This window comes from Anser cygnoides, chromosome 10 (assembly GCF_040182565.1).
Source record: "Anser cygnoides isolate HZ-2024a breed goose chromosome 10, Taihu_goose_T2T_genome, whole genome shotgun sequence".
In the NCBI taxonomy this organism is placed as follows: Eukaryota; Metazoa; Chordata; class Aves; order Anseriformes; family Anatidae; genus Anser; species Anser cygnoides.
The window spans coordinates 8,521,208-8,543,278 of record NC_089882.1 but is presented as its reverse complement, the minus strand read 5'-3'; the positions used below and the strand labels follow the sequence as shown (position 1 = coordinate 8,543,278).

The window sequence follows — 22,071 nt, the reverse complement described above, 5'->3', positions numbered from 1 at the left end:
GGGATGAGCTGACCTTCTGCAAAGACCCCCCCCCCGCCCGTCTCCGCCGTGCACCTGAGCTGTGTTAGTGCCGAGAGCTCTCCCAGCAGCGGGATCGATCGGCTCGGCGCTGAACCGCCGCCAAGCCGCCCCGCTGCAGCAGGTGGGCCCCGCTCTCAGCCCTGGCTCCTCCAGCGCCGCGAGCAGCTGGGAAGCTGCTCGCCTCCGCCAAGTGTGATAAAAGCCTCCCTCCAGCCTCCCCTGGGCTCAGGCGGGTTAGAAAGCCCGGCTCAGCTCGCGCTGTAGAAGATGCTCTCTGCAAAAAGCGGATTTGGGAGCGTGCTGCTCTGCGGAGGACTCAAGGGCAGCTTTCTGTCCAGGGTGGTGTTTTGGGGCAGGATTTGGGGAAAATCACAAGCTTCACAGCACCTGAGGTGGTGCCGGGTCCGCGATGTGCTAAAATAAGCTCTGCTTTGACAGGAGCCTTTGCAAGCTATCGTGCAATCTGTTTGTGGCCCAGGCTCGTCTGTGACTTTTAAACACTGCAGCAAGGAGTAAACGCAGCGAGCCCAGCGCGGGCTTTGTTATGACATTCTGCTGCAGGCAGGAGGCAAGCTCCGGCTCTAATAACAAACACCCAGTGTTATGACACTTTTACCTTTCCAACTATTTATGCAAGCACAAATATTTTATTTTAAGGTTTGAAACGGGCGGTTAACATAAAGCAGTCCCATTCCTTTAAACGCAGCCTGGTTTTCGCTTTGGGGGATGTTGTTTAAGGAAAAGGTTAATTGTGTTTTATAGGGCTGCATCACCTACCTACCAGTCTCTGTCTCGGAAGGAGGCGAGGCACATCTCCTGGTGCTGGTGCTGGGCCGTGAGCATTAGCAGTTCCTAGGAGGAAAACAAAAAGCACTACAAAAAGTAGCACACAAATCAAGAGTTTTGGTGGTGCGATTCCTTTTCGGGGCTGAAAAATTAACTTCAACTGCAACGATTTCCAACGAGTCTATCCTATATAACACCCCGTGTCTTACAGTGGAAAATGAGCGGGGAGTTTCAAAGAGCACGAACTGTTTTCTGCCTAGCAGTAAACATTCAGCATCTCCCTCAGTAGCTGTACCCTGTTAGAGAAGTCCTGCATGCATTTTCATCTCCTGAGATTGAATTAATTAACTTGAAATTTCTTCTTAACAGCACATAATGACTGGGGAGAGCAGAAGGAACTGAAAATTTAATCTTGACTTGTCAGCAAATTCCTCCTCCAGCAGCCGAAGGAGAAGCAGCCATGCACTTGCATAATGCCCTGGTGTGGCCGCCTGCCTGTTTTGATTAAATGGATTCTGGGGGTTTAGGAAAACTACAAATTTTATAGCTATGGTGTTCTTTGCAAAAGTGATGTAAAACGTCATAAAGCTGCCAAACCACCACTGTGGTGCCGGGATCTCATGCTGGCCTCCTCTGCAGCAGGGACTTTCAGGCCCAGAAAGCGCTGTTAAGAAAATAGTGTGGAAGGAGTTGGCAGGCGGTGGGGGAGGCTCGCGCCTTGCAGGCTTCCATTCCCCCTTTCCGAACGTCTCACGTCTTTCCATCAGAGCCGCCTGGAAGCCACATCTGAAGCTGGCTCGGAGCTGTGAGCCAGGCGTTCCTCTGCGGTGGCATCACCCGTGGCATCAGCAGCTGGCATCGCGCTGGTGCCGCTTCAGAGGAGCTTTAGCAGCAGGGCTGTGCCGGGGTACCGACCGTTTCTGCCTTCAGACTGCACTGAGGAAGGATCCAGAGGAAAGTTACTCTCAAAGCAGTGGCACTTTCACAGCAACTTTTCAAAAGAAGGTGCTTGTGGCCAAAAAACACACGTAAGGAGCTGTCTCCTGCCCCATCCCCAGCCGCTGCTGCCTCCTGGCTGCCCCAAGCCTTGGTGCCCAGCCCCAGCTGGCCCCGCAGGTGAGCTCGCACCTGGGCATCTCCAGCACCGTCCTGCGGGCCCTGGGATGCCCTGGGCTGGCAGACAGCTTCCTTTTTTTTTTTTTTTTTGGCTTGTGAGCAGGGCTGCGCTGTGGTGCCTTGCAGCATTAACAGCCTGCAACACCACCGGGGTGGGTCTGGCCGTGGGTTTTTGTCAGCTTTGAACAGGGCTTTGGGCTGGAGCAGGCAGGAGCGGTGCTCCATCGGGACGGCCTGCCTGCCTCCACGTGCTTAGGGAATGCTCCCTCTTTTGGCAAATTTTGATATCTGTTCCTACGGAATATAGAGGCGGAGCGCAGCGCAGGGATTCTCAGGTCCTGAAACCGGACTGTGTGAAGATTGCAGCCGCCCGACTGGTGCCGGAGGCCTGTGCTGTACGGCCAGACGATTTAACGGCCAGGACCTGAGCATTTTGACATCCCAGGCCCTGAAGAAGAGACAAATTCAGAGCAGAAGGGAGGGAAATCAAGCCTGCCGAAAGGCATCGGTGAGGATGGAAGCATGCAGAAAGCTGTGACTGAGGCAATAAGGGCTGAAGGACGAGGACTGATGGCTCGTTTCCATCCCGGTGGTGGGGAAGGGCTGGCACGGGTCAGCCACGTGGCTGGCACATCACGCAGCCCGGCCCTTTTGGGTGCCTGACCCTGCTCCTTCAGGCACCCAACTACTGCACGAGGAGAGGAGAAAGCCTGCCCTGAGAAAAGGCCCTCGGCTGAAGATTTGTGCGTGGGGTCACACGCGATGCTGGCCACAGGACGTGGCTGTCCCAGGAAAGCTGTGACTGGAATAAGGCCTCTGCTTGATGCCGGTGGCAAGCACAAAGAACCGAAACACAGCTAAGTGCCCCGAACAAACGTATAAATGGAAGTTCTCTCGACCTGAAGGTTTAATTGATATTTTTCTTCAAATAGTGGGCTGAAGTTGAGTAATTTAAGCCATTTTACAGCAAAGGCAATTGAATAACTGCTAATGGCTTTCAGCTGAATGTATTTAAAGCCAGGTCACAAACCTGAGCTGATTTAAAGACCAAAGGGCACTCTTTTCTCTTGCAGAAGAGTTAGATAACTGATAATTGTGAGGTGGGATTCAAAGGAAAAGTGAGATTTCAATGTTGCCTTGGCAGACCAACGGCAAAAGAACTTAGCTGGTGAAGAAAAACAGTGAAAAAGTGGCAAAGCAAAGCCTGAAATTTTGGTGTTTGTGTGTGAAGGGGTGGGAGGACAGGGCAAGGAGGAGATGGGGGGTGCTTATCACGGAGATCTGGTCCAGGCAGTGGCACAGAAGTATGTGATGGTTTTGTGGGGGCAGGCCCATCTGGTGGGTGATGCCCGTCCTGCTGGGGGCTGTGCCGTGCCCCGCTGATGTAGCAGGGTGGGTGTAATAAAATCTGCCACTGTAATGTCTGCGGTTCTTATGCATCTGATTTTTGCAACTGTAAGACAAGGGAGGTCTGGGGAGGTGAGTGACTATCCTGTGAAGTGCTCGAGGGGAGTAAAAGAGGAAAAGAGGCCTTCGTAATAGAAATCTGAATTATGTTAATGCGTGGTTATGGATGAAAATCTAAGTTTGTTTGTTTTTTCTTTTTTTTTAGACTCATTAGAACAAAAATACATCTTGGTGGGATCTGCAGTGGCTCTGCTTCTCTTGGAAGAGAGTCCTGGTATTGTGATGCTGATGAGAAGGGTCTGGGATGGGGCTGTGCTCTGCAGATTTATGGGTCCTGGTGTCATGATGTGGAGCTCAGGCTGCCGCAGGATTTCCTCAGCTGTGGCTGCACCTTGCATCCATTCGCAGGCTGGAAAATGGTTTTGGGGTGGGATGGTGGGCACCTGGGGATGCTGTGGCCTGCAGGACAGTGCGGGCTGGCAGCGACCACTGCCACGGGCTGCGTGCCGAGGGATGGTGTTGGGGGCAAGTCTTTAAAAGCTCCAAAGCCGAGGAGGAACTCCCTGAATCTTTGTGTGGGTGTTTCTCGGAGCAGATAAACCTCACGCTCTTTCAAAGAACAAGTTATTGATACTTCAGACAAGCCGGGACTCCTGCCCCAAGCTGCTGTCAGGGCAAGTCGTTGTTGTATTTGTTTGTTTTCCTGCTGCTGGATCAGGAATTTTCTGGCTGTGGGAGTGGGCAGGTGCCAGTCCTCGGGCTGCTGCGTGTCACTGGGGCAGGGATAAAGCACGGTGCTGCCCGGCCTGCTGCTGGGGTGGTCGTGGGCCAGGAAGGAAATCTGATGGTTTTTCTCCAGCACATTGCACTTTCCCCCAAAGTGAGCTGCTTTAGATAAAGGCACTAAGTCTTTGCTTTAGGAAGAACCCTGCACAGCATCTCTAAGGCTCTACAGTTAGTTTCGGGTATTCACATGCATTCAGTTGCCTCCTGAGGCTAGCAGGGGGCTTCATTTTCAGTGTCATCTTACAGTGGTAACCTCCATATCTCGAAGACAAGGTTGCATGAGGCTGTGCCTTCTGCTGTTCACAGGAATGGCCTCGCTCTGGTCATTCTGGAGTCATGGGAGAAGGAAAAGAGAAACTTCTCATCAGCTTTATTCTTAGATAATAGAGAATGGATTCCTTTGTCTTCTCCTTTTTGCTTTCTTTTAAGGTAACCTGTACCAGCCCTTCAGAAGGAGATGTTTTCCTTTCCTCAGTATTTGAGCAGTGCCTGTGAACTCCCCCTGGTCCTGTGTCCTCCAGGGACGGAGCGTCCCCCAGCAGGGTGGCACAGCCCTGCTCATCCCTGTGCTGCCCTCCTTGAGGGAGTTCAGTAGCATGGAAGATGTGTTCTTGCAGCCCTCCATGGCAACTCTCTTGGGTTTTCTTTAGACTTTGTAGCTCCTACCTGAAGATCTTTCCTCTCTGGATCTCATGCACTTGTTGTCCTTGCCTGAAGCATCCTTCGTTAAGGTTTTGTTCCTTGCAGGTTCCCTTCTGGATGATCCTGGCCTCCAGTCTTCATCCTGATGTCACCTCCTTGTCTGAAATCATGGCTACTCTTCATTTTCCTTCCCTTGCCCCTCAGGATGTTCAAGATGTGATTTACGGAGAAACCAAAGAGCAAACAGCTGCCAGGGGATTTTTAATATATTATTGCCTTGGAAAAGGTGCTGGATCTTGCACTTTCCTCTTCTCCTTGCTATCACCCAACTTTCCACCACACTCCAACATGGGAACAGTTAAGCAGCATAAATAGCAAACAGATTCACGTGCCTAAGCACTTCCAGATGCCTGAGCAGGTAATGCTTTGAAATGTCTTTTAAATGAGTGCTGAGTTTTGACCTGCAGGATAAATGCTGACTGGCATGACACAAATAATACTGATCTAGAAAATTATGCCAAATTATCCCCACCAGCCGTAATGGTGGTAACAGCTCCGAGACCTGCACCTTAATGAAGCAATTTCCTGCCAGGACACTGTAGAGCCCTGCAGTTACTGTCACCAGCTTGTTCCTCGAATTACCGTGTCTTTGCTAACTGTCTCTGCTTCCCCATTTAGGTTTAAACAGGAAAAAAAATGCTTTTAATTTATAATCTGCTTATACATCAGTGCTCCAGACTGATCATCCTCTCACACTGGACCTAAGGAGCTGAGTTCTGCATCTCTTACAGAAAGCCTTTCTCTTTAGCATGATTTCTTCATGCAGGGATTTTGCAGCTGGGCTCTGCAGCATAGAGGTGTCCATTTTTCCCTCTCTTCCCCCCAATTACAAATCTCTTTTTTTGAGGAGAGCAGTGCCTGTGTTACCTCAAGAGCAGCACTACAAAAGTGGTAATATATTTAATTTAGTGATGCTTATCTCCGTTATGGTTGTATTCTCCTGCTTTTCGAAGAGCTTGGATGGAACCCAGTACATTTAGGAAAACAATTAGGACAGGGTGTTTTTTGTGTTCTTTTGGGAAGAAAACTCTTTGGAACCACTGACAATTCACACTTGATCGCAGCAGATCAGACTCCAGATCATACTACAACTGGTGTGAAGACATTCACTTTGCCTATGAAATGGTGAGAGGGGTGGGGAGATGGAGGTGAAAACCTGGATCCCGCTCCTGGCTCTCTTATCCTTTAGAAAATTTAATGTCAACTATGTCTCCTTCCAGATCCAGTGAGCACATTAGAGACAGCTTCTATAGAGGTTTTCTTTATCTGCAAACTCCAAAAGTTTTTGTGTATCGCTTTTTGTGACCTTTTTTCCCTGTTAGAAATGAATATTGCATCTTCCATAAAAGATAAATTAATAGGCAAAAAACCTGGGGGCTGTGTGGGACCAATGAGCTGTACATTGTAGTGTTGCACAGCATGATCGAATCATATTTCTAGTAACTGTTTACAAATGTTTGCTTCTTGGAAAATGTCTTCTATAATTGGGCAAGGAATTAAACCATTGGTTTAAAATTAATTTCCCTGTATGAGAGAGATCACTTTACCTTGTGCTGAGTGATTACAAACATCCAAGATAATTTTAGAGTCCTTCCTTCCTCTGGCTATTCATATTTCAAGTTTAATAGTAAAATAAAATGTTAAAGGAATTATTCTCCCTTTACTGCCTTCTGTCTGCTCCCACTTTCTCTCCCGATAGCTGTAGGAGACCTTCCCTAATCTTTCCAATTAACTCGGTATTTCCTGTAATGCTAACACTGAAGTGGGTAAGAAAGGAGTGTAAAGCGAGGAAAGACATCTGTCAACTATTGGAAATACTTTCCGTGTTAGAAATTGAAGGGAGCCCACACTGAAGCCAGATGATCCAGCGAGAAGAACAATTGCAGCGTTGGCTTGAAAAGAATGCGGGTGATTTGTTATAGCTGTCCTCGCAGTAGGCACCCGGTTGTCATGTTCATATGAGAATACCTTGGAGATATGCTAAACACATATCCTGTTCCCATCAGCAGTGCCGAAGGGCCAGAATAGGCAAGGTTTGACTTGCATTTTCTGGAAGACATAAATTATCGTTTGTTCCTAAATCTCTGTCTTTTAAAATCCTTCTCGTTCCTCTCTGCTGTCCCACGACTAATTTAAAGCAAGCAGTGAAGAGCTTGTGTGTTGTGTAGGCAGCTGAAAGTGTGCGTTTTACAAACTATTGGAAGTCCTGATTGACCCTTTTAGGGACTGAGGCTGCGTGCAGGATTTTGCAGCGGTCTGGTTTTGACTATGAGCTTTATGTAACAGGTCAGTGGGGGCCCGTTCTGGTAATGTTGCAGTAAAAATATGAACCACTTTCTGGGGAGGAGAGATCCAGCGTGTATCCAGCGTTTCAGCTGATCTGACACACAAGCTCTTGGATTGTTATTTATTTGTTTTACTTTTTGGTTTATTATGAAGTTTGAAAATTGTTCTAGCATTTCCTGAAAACGTGCAACTTTGCGAGCCAGGGCAGGTTTTAGCAGGAAAAAGGGACTACAGACGTCCAGGGCTGTCCCACTTCTCCACCCCTCCTTGCCCAACATGAAGTAAGTTCCTTCTAGATGCAGAGAGCAGAACCATTTTCATCCCTAAAGGCCAGAAAAAGTGATTTCAGTGTGATAGTTTCTCTACCACTTGGTGTCCTCCCGTTCGCGATCAAAGACCAGCTTTTCAGCAGTCCCTCACCGTCCCTGTTTGCAAAAAGAGAGCTGTGAATTAGTCAAGTCCTGGCATGGCCCCCCTGGTCTGACATTATTCTCTTGTATCCTCTTGCACTTGAGCTCCCTTCATTGTGCCAGGCTCCAGGAAATCAGAAGAAACTCGTGTGAATGACTGGATTACTCTAAAGGGCAGAGGGTATCACAAGATCAACAACTGGAACTTTGCATTTCATGAATCATGGGATTTACCCAGCCTCCCTGGCAATGAGCCCGGTAACTCTTGCTCCAAAATGGCCTACAAGTGAAGATGTCAAGGGACAGAGACTGTTAGCAGCTCCTTTGTTATCTTCGCAGTTAATCACGATGCTTGAATTGGCTTATCTTCATTTCTAACGCTAATTCACGCAGGTCCTTCTGCCCTAAATTCTGGGGGTGGATGTTACTGTGGGGTGAGGAAAGGGGGGCTGTGGAAGTCATCGCTGCAGGTTTAGGTCCCTCAGAGCGCTTGAGCTCTGGATCTCACAGAAAAAGAGAAATTAGGGCACTGAGCAGCACTTTGTTGGTATCCAGACTGAGTGTCAGAGTGGGTCTAGGATTACCCCACTCCTTGCTAGGTGTGTCCTCCCCTGCTGGCTTTAACACAGAGGCAGCTATTTTGAATGAAAACCTTTAATGAAAACTGTTCAACGAATTCTCTTTCAAAGGGTCAAACCTGTCTCTCCTTGCGGGGTTTCTCTCTATTGAGCTCTGTCTTGTTGTGGCATTTAATAGGGATGAACTGGAGGGGACCCAATGGGGAGAGGAGCCCTTGTAAGGCTGCATCGGTTATCTTACAAAAGTTTCACCTCTTCCCATGGCCGTCAACTTCTTGCAGGCCATTTGCTGCTGCCGTGCTCTTTGGTGGGGGACAGGCTGGCCATGACCTCCTCCAGCCCCTGCCTCCGTCCTCCTGCCTCAGCTCCTCCCCGCCTCGCACGCCTCCCCAGCCCAGCCTGATGACATATGTGCTATTTGCAGGGAATGTTTGCCGAGGCCAGGTGGTTGAAAGTAAAAATGCCAACAGATCTGCCTTTTGTAACCGTGCGAGCAGCTTGTTAAAATTAGTCACACGCTAAGCTGCGGGACATCTGTGCTGTCAGCCGGCCAGCGGCGTCGATCCCGCGCCTGCCGCAGCGCGAGGCCCAGATGGGAGCTGCTCTGCCCTCGGTTCGGCACTGGTGCAGGTCCAACTCACTCCCAAATCCATTTTTTTGCACCGCTTCGGTTTGTAAAACTTTGCCTGGATTTTGCCACAAGCCTCTAAGTGCATAAATATTCGTGTATCCTGAGCTTCAGATGCCCGCGGATAGAGCATCCCAAAACAAAACCCAGGGAACCTCGACGCTGGAGTCAGCTTTAGAAGAATTTGTACTTGGCTGTTCTGATTATTTTATTTTAAAAGCTTAACTGAGCAAGGGCTGTGATTTCCAAGGCCTTTTGGGGAGCGAGGTACCTAGCTGTCACTGGAAGTTTATTAAATTTGGGCCCAATTCCCATATTCTGCTTGAAAAACTGCGAAGCAAAATTCCTGTCTGGCTCTGTGCTGCAGCCCAGCTGTCCATCTGAAAGCCCCGAACCTCCCAGTGATCAGCAGCTGTCCCCGGTGTTGAGCAGGAGTCATCTTTCCCAGATTTCAGAGCGGCACCCCTATTTTTAGGGTCGGGATGGTGGAGGTGCGCTGGTGCTGCTGCCTCCAGCCCTCCGCTTCCCCATCGGGGGACGCCTTTGATGCATGTCCAAAAATAAGGCTTGAATTGGCTTCTTCGGATCCACTGTGCTTAACTGCTCTATCAACATGCCCCACTGTACAAACACATAAACATTTTGCACGTCTGTCCTCGAGCCAAGGGTCTCATGTTTCCTTGAGTCCTACCTCTGGTGACTTCTCCCGACTTGCCATAACCGCGCTCGCTCTGCCCCACATCCCCTATCTCATCTGCATGCTCTGCCTGCCCCTCATTGTTCCTCCAGAAACACGAGGTTTTCATTCTCCCACCCTTAAAGTAAGGATCCTCATGGTTTCACCAAGCCTTCCCGCACCACCACCAGCGATGGGACCAGCGCCCCGTGCTCAGGCGGGGAAGGGGAGAACATTGTTCTGGCTTTGCCTGTTTCAGAGCACGTTTGGTGCTGACTTCCAGACATTTCGCACATAATTCCCTGCCTGTGAAAGCCCAACATTGTGCCGGGAGGACACGAACACAGAACCTTTGTGCTTAGGGTATTATGCTTTCCCCGTGCACTCTGCTTGCACATGCCGTCTGGCCAGCCCTCGGAGCTGGGTCTCTTGCATACCACGCTTTCTGATGGAATTTGGATTCAAATGTGAAAATTCTCCGCCACACAATAAAAGTGGCATTTCCATGCCCTTTAGCACATCAGTCTTTTCTTGTGAATAGAGCCCTGAGTTCTTTGGCTTTTGCCGTATGGAACAATTGATCCCTTCAGTTGACTTGCCAACAGTAATCGGTTTCTTCTAGCCGTAAATTTTAGCCATTCTTTTTTCCCCCCTATTTTGGGGGGTGAGTGGGTGGGGGATAAAGTAATAAAAAGAGACAGCCATAAAGTAGGCAGCTGTTACTAGTCAGATCTTGCTCTGGGAAAGAAGGAAAGCAAATATCAGCCTGGCTTTTACCTGTTGCTGTGTGCTGAAGTTTAGCTATCGAGACAGGTTGCTTGACAAAGGGTCCCATTGCCAACGTCCCCAGTTCCACCTCCCTCTTCCTCTGTAATGATTAGCTCTGCGGAGTCTTGTTGTATTCAGACTAAAAGAATAACCAGTTTTAAGTACCCTCTGGGCTTTAATGGTAGCTGGATAAGGTGAGGTAATATTGTCTGAGGGCAAAGTGGTAGCAAAACACTGTTGCTGAGATGGGGTTTTTGGAAACATCACTTTTCTCTTTTTTGTGACATTACTTGTTTGCCTGCTCTTTGCCTTGCGTCGTCAGACTGATCGCTCATTTTACTGAGGCTTTCTCTGCCTGTGCGCTGCAACACCTGTTGGAGGACCTTGGTGGTCGGAGGACCCTGTTCTCTCCTCCCCTCTCCTCTCCTCTCCCCACTGCTGCCCTGTGTGTTTTGCTTCCCTCGTGTCTGTAGCTGAGGCAAAATGGGGTGGGAAATGCCAAGGAAAAGAATTTCCCTCTGTCCAAAAATGAGCACTGCAGAGCTGACCTCACAGCGCCTGCTTTCTTCTAAACCTGGAGCATGTCTTGAGGATGGGCTTAGTTGAAATGCATTTGCCCTGGATGGAGGCTTTCTATTCACGTGGTTCAGTACAGTAAGAGGTTTTTCACACTTGTGTGGTTTACAGAAAGGCCTCGGGAAGGACAAAACTCCTACCTGGCACCACCTTGCCCCTTGGCAACTTGCATCCCTAGCAGGGGGATTACGTGGGTGGCCAGCAGAGCTGGGTGACTTGTCGAGCAGCCAGAAGCCCTCCTGCAGAAAGAGTTTCTCCTTCCCCCGCCACTGCTGATCTGCAGACGTTTGCTTCCCCCCCAGCAGGATCGCGATTGCTACGGAGCCCTTCCAAAGCTGATGTCATTTGTGCAGAGACCTGCCAGATTTCCTGACCTTTCTGACACGCTCCCAATATCTGCAGCCCCAGGGGATGCTGCGGGATGACGTGCTCGTGGCCAAAGGCCGTGGTGCTGCTGGGGCCCCGTGCCTGGCTCCCCCCAGCCTGGCCGATCCCCCCACTCCCAGAACCCCTTAATTTTCCTGATTACTCTAAAGCTGCAGTTCGATTTTGGAGAGGATTTAGGTTTCTTCCCACCGTCCTCACTGAGGACTGGAATGAAATATAACTATTTTAACCCCCCTCAATTCAGAAAATGCTCCCCTCTAGCGCTGTCCCTGTCTATTTAATTTGTAAACCACGTGCCAACACCCAACTGCTTTACAGCTGCAGCATCACCTTGAACCCATTGGTTCACTAGGAGGAAATGAAATATTTTTTATCTTGGATAAGCCAGGACCATCGTTGGGACCAAAGTCATGAGATACTTTGAGTGCCTTCTCTTGGTGATATATATGTTTCACTGCTTTGTGTCACCAAAAGTTTGATTTTCATCTGCCAGTGCAAGAGGTGAGTCTGAAAAGCACCACAAAAGGTGTTCTGCATCCCCGAGGCACTGTAGTTGTCAGAAAGGTTGGGTTTTGTGTGGATGCTTCATGCACAAAAGCAGAACTTGAGACCCAGTTTCAGAATCCTGTTCCAGATCTCAACAGGTCGGAGCTGTCTTGGCAAAGCAATGACTTTCCACCTCCAGACACATAGAGATTGGAGCACATTTTCAAAGCAAATTATATATATATATTTTCTAGTCCATACCATGCATCTGCCCACATGTGAGGCTGCCAGGGCAGAGACTGCCTTCTAATGCTATTTGCACAGCATCTGGCTTGAGAAGGGACCCCTCAGATGGCTCTCCAAAATGCTGCTGACACCCGGCGAAGATTAACAAACTCAAGGGAAGGCCAGAAATAATATATACAGCCCTTACTCACATTCTTGTCATGATCGGTTAAAAAAAATAAATACACAGAACTGTCAGTCTACCACAACTGAACACAGTTGTATTATCTGCTTCACTTTCTGATTTATTTGTTAAAGTATAGCAGAGCACTTACGCCCCATACAGCTAATAGTTGCTCTTTCACTAGCGGCAGAAATGCTTACGCATTCCAGTAGTTAAATGATGCAATATCCAGGTGGATATTCAATGGCCCGTGACAAATCTGGAATGACACAGCAGACACCATAAATATCTTCACTTGAACAGATAGAACAAAACCTTTTTTATGAAAGCTGTTCCCAATTTTTTTCCATGGGCTGGCCTTATTTTTAAAATGGCCTTTAAAAATAGCTCAGGGATTCATCCGTCCTCTCTCCAGCCCCTTTCTGAGCTCTTTAGGATGTGGAGCCATTGGTAGTGCAAGCAATGGAGCTCTTTCCTATCAAACAGATACTTCTTGGTATTTTTTTTTTTTCATTTTCAGAAGTTCAGCTATGTGAATGTTCCTGATTCGTACAGTTAAATTCCTCGAGCTTATGAATGTTTACATTTTTTTGTATAACCTTGGAGAGTTTTGTAAGCATGTGCTTCTTATAGGTAACCTCTCTCTTGACTAGGGCAAGAGGCTGCAGGACGCCAAAGTTGGTGGTCGTCCAATGCACCATTGTGGTTTCTCCCGTGCCAGCAATGTCCTTCAACAGGGAGATGTTGTCCTGCAGACACGAGATAGACCTGGAGTCTGCCCACACTGACGCCTCAGCACCTTTTCTGAGTTCAGTCATCGTCACATTACATATAATGCACTGCAAAGGGGTAGGTGAATTGTTGAAGGAAAAGACACATTTATTTTCAAAATAAGGTCTGGAGCTCCTGTCAAATGAGACTGAAATTGTTAAATCTTTAATTTTTCTACCAAAGATTTCTAAAAATCATCATGCTTCATTTTGTCATTTTTCAAATTTGAGTGATTTTGGGACAGCAATAAAAGGAAATCCCCCAAAGAGGAAAGTTTTTTGAAAAGAAGTCTTAGTAACCCAAATGTGAAGTAGGCTATTTTGTTTCAAATCAAGAAAAATCACATTATGGGCTGAAGACTTAAAATGAAGTTTTTCAAAGGGGAGGGAGGAGAGGCGGGTGTTTTTCTGTAACATTCCTTTTGCTTCAAGGTGAATAGGTATGTTTAAGTTATTTTATTCAGTTACTCATTGACTTAAAAACTATGATTTTCTTGTCTCTGTTACTGAAACAATGGTGTGGCATCTTCAATTTACATCTGAAAGTCCTGATCATGAAAAGGCAGAGCTGGCGGGGTACCTGGGGTTAGCAAACCCTGCTGGCCACAGGCACCAGGGCAGCGTTGTAATGGTCCCAGGGACTGAGATTTGTCCCCTGTGCCTTGGCTTTCGGGGTCCCAATGAAAAAAAATTAGGTTTTGGCATTGCTCTTCATAGGATTTCATCCCTTTTGGAGCACATGGCAGACTGCATAAAACTATTCCCAGACAGGCTATAAAGATTCAGAAGAATGTATCTAATGCTACTGTCCTTGTTTATGGGCCTTTTCTGTGTACTTCTAGCTTTTAAACATTTTGAAAGCAGTAGGATTTCATTACTGATACATGTGTGCCTCAGAGGCAGCTACTGCGTCTAGCGGAGACGTCGTCGTCTCTTGCAGAGCGCTTTGGGCAATGAGGTATTAACTAACCGGGCTTAACGCCGCGTGCTGCTATGAGGCACCCCTGAATCATTTCTCAGGACAGGCAGGTCTCAAACGCAGCACGCTCGGCCTAATGGACTACACGCGAGTAGGCTCCTGCCCACACCTCCCCTTTCTAAAGGTGTTCTTTGTTCGTTCAGATACATCCTTTATTCGTAAACAGCGCAGAGGTTGTCAGTTTGTCATGTTCTCTATATCCCCTCCTCCTCCCTCCAGTTAAATCCTTGTTCTGAGCTCACATAACTGATTTTTATCTGCTCCTAACCACTTACCCCTTCTGGTGCTTTGCAGTCCCTTTTACTGATACTCGTGTGTTTATTTCTGTTTAATCTTTAGTGTCAAAGCACTAGAAATCTCTCTCGGTCTTGAGTTATGGGATACTCGTCTGTGCCACCAATTAATGAGTGAGGTAATCACAGCTGCGCCTCGAGCGGGCCGGCCGCAGAATACCTCTGCGGCGCTCCCCAGCCATGACCACGTCGCCCTGAAAAATAAAAGCCTGTGCTCGGACCAGGCATCGAAGGGAGAGCCCTGGAGCCGTGCATGCGGTGGGCACACCGGCAGCCACGTGCGATTGCTCCATCCGGCAAGATTTTGGTGACGGCGGGTGGGCGCTGGGCTTGTCCCAGCGCGGGTCGGGCCGGTGGCAGAGCTCTGTTTGCAGCCGTGTGTGAAACCTCCCGGCCCCGACTTGGCTTCCCCAGCAGCGATGCCTTTCTTCTCGTGGCTCTGAACTTGCAGACACCCCTCTCCTTTGGCAAAGCTCAGGCTTGCAGCCTATTGTATGGAAATGCTGGTGTTTCTCTGCAGAACAGCAAGGATTCGTTTCTTTTTTCTCTTTAGCGTAGACAAAACAACCCTGTTTTCCATGAGCTCATCCTGTGAAACACCCGATGTATTTCAAATGATTTCCCCCCAAAATGTAGACAGAGGCAGATGCTCGCTTGGAAAATTTCAGCCCCGCTGGCTGAATTTTGGCAACAGCAACCGAAAAACCAGCGTCCTGTGATGGAAAGTGGCTGACAACTGCGACCACTGAGAACTGCTATGTAAAATAAACCCGGGGGAATCGTTCAGCTTGCAGAGGGGGCTGTGCAAACAGATGAATGGGGCGAAGCCACTCGCTTCCCCTCACCTCCCCTAGAACCGGCATTTCCTAAAAACCCTCGGCTGCTGCCCTGCTGCCCCCGCAGCAGGACAGGGAGAAGCCCAGACGCCCCAAGGAGAGCAGCAAGGCCCCATTTAGGGGATGCTTTTTTCTTGCTCTTGTTCCCTCGCTTTACTGATGACTTCCTCTGCTTGTCCTTCTGTTTTCCCTCTCCCCCCATCCCTAGCAGCACGGCCCCTTCCCTCAGCACGTCTGCCTCGCCGGGAAGCCTTGGATTTCCATTACTGGTGTCCGTCACGTGTTTGTCAGGTCCCCTACACAATTCTCCCTTTGTATTCCCAAAGTGTTAAATTGCGCTTATTACTCGGGACACCAAGAGAAAATTGGCTAAGCAGTTGAAGGATAATTGTATTTCTTACGTTTTCTCCTTTTTCCTCCTGTAGAAGAGATTTGCTCGGTGAAAAGACCTCATCCAGCTTTCCTCCTGCTGTGGCAGAGCTCTGCTCTCATTACTCATCCAGTTTTTATCTTTTATGGCAATGAATTTAGGGTTTTTTGGCTGTGAATTCCAGTTTATTCTGCCTTGGTCCTGATAAGCTCACATTTGCTTTTCCTTCACTTCCTGCAAGAACAGCTTTTCCTATGGAAACTTCAAGCATTTATCTTTTAAGCATTTATTTGTAAACCACAACCGGGCCCTTGTACTTCATCCAAAGGCAAAAGCCCCCGTATCTCCAGGAGATGTTTGCACCTTGCAGGTGCTTACACGTACATTAGGGCCGTTCCCCTGGGTCAGACCAAAGTTTAGCCTTGCCTCATGTTTGGGACCATGGAACAGACGCCAAGAGAAAATGTCTAAGGACAAGGCAAGAGTGCCTTGATACCACCCTCGGCAGCTTTTTGACTGCTGGCAATCAGTGGCTCTGGGACTTCCCATGCTGGAGGTTGTGCTGCCTCTTGGGGTTTAATGTCCGTGGCTCCAATCCCTGTTTAAACACTGTGCTTTGTAACATTTGTCTGTGTGGTGACTAACAAAGCCTTCTGTAGGTGGCTTTTTTATATTTGTCAGCAAAATATTTTGGGGTTTCATAAAGTGTTTTCCTTAAAAAAACAAACAGAATAAATCTTGGTAATCTATCAAATTTAGCGCTGTAAAAATCACAGCAATTCCCCAGCCAACCCCATTGTCTTGGGCTCGGCTCAGACTCTTTGACAGCTTCCCTGGCCAGAGGGAATTTCCTGGGGTGCGGGGACCATCCCGGGGGGGAGCTGTGCTTGTCCCAAGACCGTCCCTTCTCCACACAGGGGTGAGTCTGCGTGCAAAACCTCTGCGTGGTGGAGTCACTTCAGCAGCACTTGGCTGGAATTTTCCCAAGAAAACTGATTTTTCCAGTTGTTCTTCGTACGTCCTGAACTGAAGGAGATGTCGTTATTTGCAAAGTTTTGTCTTTCCCTGGGGTGCCTGTGGTGCTCACCGTACCGGCTGGGAGCTGATCTGCTCCAGCGCTTGCCCATGTAGCCACGCGGACCATCGCTGCATCCTGACACATCTCCTCCCAGCACTGCAGAGGGGAAAGAGCCCCCCCAGGGGCTGGTGGCCACCCTCTGCACCTCCCGGTGCCTCCTGGTTGGAGCTGTCCTCAGGGGAGATAAAAACCTCTTCTGGTGCTTGCATGCCCCAGCCTGCTCTTTACAGCAGCAATTTGTCCTGGGGGTTATTTTCCAGGCTGGCATTGATTCCCCCCTGATGAATCAGTTTGAATTTCTCCCCCAAGCAAAATGCCACCTGCTGGTTTTGACCCTTCCCCCTTCATCTTTTTTATTCGTTATGCGATGTTGTTTCCAGAATGGATTTTTGGATCCACTAACATTGAATAAACCCAACCCTTGCCCCAGCCAAAATCTCTGCACACCTCCCTCTACTGCTCCTTGTGGCTCTGCCCACTCGGTGCTGGGTTTCCCACAGCCGTAGGCCTGCGGTCTCCATCTGGGCTTGTCCCATTGCTGGAAACCAAGCTCACATCCCCTCACCCACGAAGAAATACAGAAGACCCCTTGCCCATGCTGGTGATGAGCCCTCGGTGCAGACAGTGGGAGGTTTTGCCTGGCTCAGGCTGGGAAGGGAAGGTGGAGGAAGGATGACTGCAGCTCTTCCTAGGGAGGGTGCAAGCCAGGAAACGGGGCCAGAGCAGGATGCGGCTCTGCTCATCTGGCTGGAGGGACACGGGGCTGCTCACACACATTTGCCCCCAGACGTGGGGCTGGTGATGAGCTCTGCGACCGGCTCGGCTGCAGCGCGGAGCTGCAAAAACTCCGCTTGGGCAAGAGCCTGTTTTAGAAAGTTGCCTGGGTGCCTTGGCAGAGACGGTTGTTTTCCAACCCGAAGCAAGCCATCAGGGCAACAGATGATGTTTACTTCATGTGACATAATACTCAAGTCAAATATTATTTAATAGTGCTTTCTTTCATGTCCTGACAACTCTGAAAGTGCCTCTGTATGACAAAAAGCTGTCGAACAACTTTTTGCAGCTTTGTCTTGTTTTGTGTGCGGAGCGAGTATTTGTCTTTTCTTTGGCCAAGTCAGACTGATCCCAGAAGAGCTACATCAGGTCAGACTGAAGCCATTTGTGTTTGGTTTTGCTAGCACAAGTTAATCACGTCCTGCAGAGGAGACTGCAGAAAGGCTCTGGTGGGTTTGGGACTGAATCGAAGGTCAGCAAGAGCACCCGGTGAGGTGGGAGGGATTAAGAGAAACATCAGCAATGGATGACATGGAAAATGCTCAGATTATGACCCCAAAAAGTGGCGGTGCCTCCCAGCTGCCTTCAGGTGCTTGGGCTCAGGACCATGCTCCTACCAGCATCCTTCGTTGGGCGTTGCTGCCATGTGCCCTGTCAGGGCTGTTTAAAATTCTAGGGCAGAGGAGTGCATTTTAGGGATTTAACATCACGTCTTGCAGTATCACAGGATGACTGGGTTTTAAGAGCCTTTCCTGCTAAAGCTTTGTGGATTCAACAAACCAAGTGCCCTGGCAGTGTGCTAGCCATGATGTACCCGATGGACCATTTCATTTTTACGGTGTGCTTAGGCTGGCTTTATCGTCCCATTCACTAGAGAAAGTAAATGCCATCTATCCTGATGGAGAAGTTTCTTTGGAGATGGTGTTTCAGGTGATTGAAGCTGGCAGAGGAAAACGTGGCTGTTCTTCACCCACAACAGGTTTTCTCTTTCAGAGTCAACAAAGCTCCCGTCAATGAAGTAGAAATATCCAAAGATTTAGTTAAAACTGGTGCTGATGATAGCAAATGTCAGTAGTGGCGTGTATTTTAGCAGCACCCAGAGGAACTGGCTGAGCTCAGGCTCTGCCCTGTGCCAGGCACTCCCCAAACCCGAGATGATTTTGGAAAGGTAGAGTCTGTGAGAAAGGCAGGTAGTGGCTCAGTGCCTGAGCTGCGAAAAGGTTTCCGCATTTCTTAAATTTCTTAAGCACTAATGCAAAGTCTTTCCAAAAAGTCTTCTGTCACCTCTGGATGGAGCAGCACGTGCCCCACTTGCCATTTGGTCTGTAAGAAAAGAGCCTGTGGATCTGATGATTGGGAGGGTTTGGCGTTTGCTCTGTATTTTGATATTTCAAGGGTAAAGCACATCAAGGACAACTGTAGAATGCATCTCGGGCTTAGGGTCGCTTTTAGGCTGTTTATAGGCTATGCTAGGAGCTGCAGAGCACTTGGGGCAAAGTTGTGTTATCCTAATTTAGCAGTGAAGTGTTGATAACTCCAGTGTGAAGAGTGAAGATCTTCCCCGTCCCCACAACTAACTGGCTGTGACACCAGTGGGAGACGTCCAAGAGGCTGGTGATGGCTGAATGCCATAAAAGTGTCATAGGTATTGACTGAGATTTTTTCATGAGTTTGCCAGGGCTACGATCACACCCTTTGTATCCATTTTTCACCGATACTCAGTACATCAGGCCTCACTGGCAGGAACACACAAGCTTTGAGGCCACGATGTCATTGGCAGGAGTATTTGCAGAAGCTGAACTTTATGTTCCCAAGCAAAATTATATAAATAAAAAAGAGCAGGAAAAAAGAAAAAAAGAGAGAGAGAAAAAAGGTATGGGAAATATTCAGGGCTTTGTCAAATAACATCTGGCAGGAAAACTGGGCTCTTGGAGTTGACCTTGTTAAGGGTTTGGGTGTTGGGGTGCCGATAGCCACCAAGACAAAGTAATATTTAGCTGAGTCTTTCCAGAGCAGAGATGCTGTGCTGGTTGGGGTGGGTTGTCTCTGTGTTTTAATTGCCCACATAAAACTTTCTTCTGGACATCCTAAGCACAACCGTCTGGGCAACTTCTCTGAATTAAAACCATCCAAGAGCCTTACATATATGCTAGCACTAAATCAGTTTTAAAGTTACAGAGGATTATCTGTGTACTTTCTGTGTCCCACCAGGTCCTCTCCATTTTCTTCAGCAGTGGCTGTGTGTGGCAGTCTAGGAAAATAACCGCCAGCCCATTAAAGTCGCTGTTGCTAAGTGTATCAGACCGACAGAGCCTACTTTATCACAGCAAAGCTGCACTTATAGCCGATACAGATCTAAGTCACTCATGTTGATGCGTTTGGAAGCAAGATGTTTGGTCTGTTTTATGGGTTTTATTGTTTTAAGATGATTGATGTTGCACAAGACTTTATCGTGCTGTCAGCAATAAATGGAGAAAGGACACAACACGTCCAGAGCTGTGGAGCTGGTAGCTCCGTCTGGGTCTCCTGACTTGCAGCTGTGTCTCCTCAGCTCAGCCACCCCGTCTTCTCCCAGACCTGGGCTACCGGCAGGCGCTCGGCCGTGTCCCAGCTCAGCTGCGAGCCAAAAGCCCACAGGAAGGAGAGGGATGTCTATCAGCAACTCCGGTGGGCTTTGCTTTAGGAGCTTCAAGCCTTATAGGGTTTTTTCAAACAGAGGGTTTTCAAACCTCAAGCTCTACTCAGGGCTTCTGCGGACACGTTGTGCCTGATTAGACTCAATGTTTAGTTTGGGGACAGGGAGTGCAGTTTAATCCAGAAAAGATGGACAGAGACACTTATAAAAAAGAGCTCTTTATTAAAGCTCCCTCTCAGCTTTAATGCCAGCAGGAGCATTTTCAGAAGGCAGGGATGGGTATCTCACTGCTCCTTCCTTCTAGCATTCGCCTCGAGGCATCCTCCCAGTGGTGCACACTCAGAAATACCTGGTGCCCGGCACACCGGCTGCAGGGAGCCTCATCTGGCAGAGCCAGCCCGCTCCTCTGGCAGGCAAACCCAGTGTCCAGCCAGCAGCGAGTGGCATCTCTTGCTTTGCTTGCTCCCTGACTGCTTTTATAGGGCAGCATTTTTCTGCCACTTCTGGCTGGGAGACAACCTTTGTCTGAACAAGCAGGAGGGAGGCTTTCTTGGCAGCTCCCTGTCTCCTCTCTTATTTCCCCCGGTGTTTTGGCTCTTTCTCCCCTCTCTGTTTATTCCCTTGGGAGCCCAGACACTAGCAGAGTTGTTGAGATTCCAGCAAGGGTGCAGCAGTCGCAGTCATGCAATCACATTTCATTTGCAGACAGAGAAAAAGAGCAGATGCTGGGTGCAGGGAAGCTGCTTTGGGCTGGGGATGGTGTTCTTCATACAGATGTGAGAAGGACCAATGTTGGCACCATGTGGCCCACAACTCAGGTTGCTTTAGATGCCACCAGCAGAGGACAAGGGACATCAACCCACAACATCAACCTGGAAAGGCCAGGCCAGAGGGATGAAGCTCAGCAACAAAGTGCAGTCATCTCTCCTGGAAAAACACAAGGCTAGTGTGTGAGGAAGCCTGCCCTGCAAGGGAGCCAAGGTGGAAAGTGCCACCAGGAAACACAACAGCCACTGCCACAGTGCTTTAATCCCTGCGCCGAGTGCCTTTCCTTTCAGGCATGCAGGTTTCAGATGTTCAAAGGAGAAGATGGGATCTGGATACTGACAAATTTGGCCAATTTAAGCAAGGCTTTGAATCCTCTGCCAGAGTAACTAGAAACTGGAGGTGAAGAGGTTTATCAGTGCCTCTTCCCTGACATACCTGGGGAGGAGGGCGTTTACTTCACACTATTCACCCTCGGCTCCTGACACAGCTTTTGTCTGACACAATCTGTCCTCTGAGCAAGAGCTGTTGGTCACCTTACCCCAGCTCAGGATCTGCCTTTCCCACCTGCTTTTGGAGCTTTCAGAATATTTGCTTTTTTTTTTTTTTTTTTTTCCTTACGTGTAATTATCCCTAAAACTTTGCAGCGAAGCTCCCAGATTTCCCCAAAGAGTTTTCCCAGCAACAGGGTTTGAGAGGACCCCATCTGCATCCTTCTTTTCCTGCCGTCAGCAGAGCTGTGGGGGAAAAGGGAAGAGGGATGCTAGTGGGCTGAGCCCTGTCTTCAGAAACCTTCCTCTACTACAAGCTGGGGGTGAAAAAAAAAAAAAAAACAGCTAAAAACCTTACTTTTTTTGAAAAGGAGCTTTTGAAAGAGATTGTATTAGCTCTTTTGTGGTGGTTGGAGACAGGATTCAGAGGTCTTATCCTGTTCTATGTCCTTAAACCCAAAGGTTGCAACTTAAGCTTGAATTTAGTCCAGGGAGCCCGGTGTTGTGCTAAAAAGCAGCCCGATTTAGGGGATGACAGTAACTCCTTCTCACCTTAGTGCTGCCCACAGGGGGAATGGGGCTGATTTGGCTGTCCCCAGTTTATCCCCACTGGGAGCACTGGTTGGCGTGCTCCACAACGATGTGGTGAGGCCTCCTGAGAGGACCTCCTGGTGAGGCCTCCTGGTGAGGCCTCCTGAGAGGAGCATAATGCTCTTGGTGCCTCCCCACCTCTCAGCAGGACAAATCCCAACCTAAAGCCGGCTGTGGGGCAGCCACCCACCCCTCATGGCCCGGCCATCCCTTGTAACTCGGCATTGGGGACAGCTCTCAACCTCGGATTTATCTGCTGGACCCTCCAGCTTGCACAGAGCAGGGCCCTCCCTGGTCCTCCCCGGGAACCTTTGTAGTGGGAAGGGCTCGACTTGGAGGCCAGACCCCACATGTGGCAGGCGGGGAGGCCAGCTCGCCTTCCCCGTGCCGTCCCCAAGCGAGGCAGAAAGCACACGGGGCAGCTTTCAGTGCAGCCCATCTCCATGGAGGTTTGTCTCCTCAGCAAG

At 48.9% G+C, this 22,071-nt stretch overlaps 1 long non-coding RNA gene across 1 annotated transcript in view; it reads left to right on the top strand.

Moving 5' to 3' along the window:
- The first annotated feature begins 2,117 nt into the window (after positions 1–2,117).
- The window catches only part of LOC136791611 (uncharacterized), a 32,730-nt gene continuing 12,776 nt past the window's right edge, over positions 2,118–22,071 (top strand). The window contains exon 1 of the long non-coding RNA XR_010833936.1: positions 2,118–2,828. This is a non-coding gene — a long non-coding RNA (uncharacterized lncRNA). The remainder of the gene's footprint in view (positions 2,829–22,071) is intronic.